Genomic DNA, 613 nt, shown 5'->3' on the forward strand with positions numbered 1-613 from the left:
TAGCTGCCTGTCTATATGATTGGTACACAGTAGTTTCCATGTTCTCTCCGCCATTAAACTGTGAGCTCACTGAGGGCAGGAACTTTTTTTTTTGCCTTTTTTGTGTCCTCAGCTTAGCACAGTGCCTGGTACATAGTAGGTAACCAATAAATGCTTGTTGGCTTAAAAGTGGAGGAGCTGAACATTCATAGACCACAAGGTAGCCCTCATGGGGAGACAGAACAACTGAAATGGCCGCATGGAATCCTGGTTCCACAGTCATTTTAAAAGCTTTTCATTATCAAACAGTCATCTGACAGGAAAACAGCAATCCCCTGAATAAGAACAGGGCTCTCCCTTTCACACCATCCGGCAGCATTTCCAGGCACTCAAATCCCAAGCATGGGTTGGCACTGGGCATTAAAAATGGCACAGCAGATAGAGCACCTGGCCTGAAGGGGGGAAGACCTGCATTGTAATCTGGCCTCAGCACTTCCTACCTATGCAACCCTCACAACTCACTGAACTGCTGTCTATCTCAGTTTCATCATCTGTAAAATAAGGATAATAATAGCAGCTACCTTCAAGGTAGTTGTGAGGATCAAATACGATAATATTTGTAAAGCACTTAGCA

Source organism: Vombatus ursinus, unplaced genomic scaffold, assembly GCF_900497805.2.
Source record: "Vombatus ursinus unplaced genomic scaffold, bare-nosed wombat genome assembly UNPS02005236.1, whole genome shotgun sequence".
Classification (NCBI taxonomy): Eukaryota; Metazoa; Chordata; class Mammalia; order Diprotodontia; family Vombatidae; genus Vombatus; species Vombatus ursinus.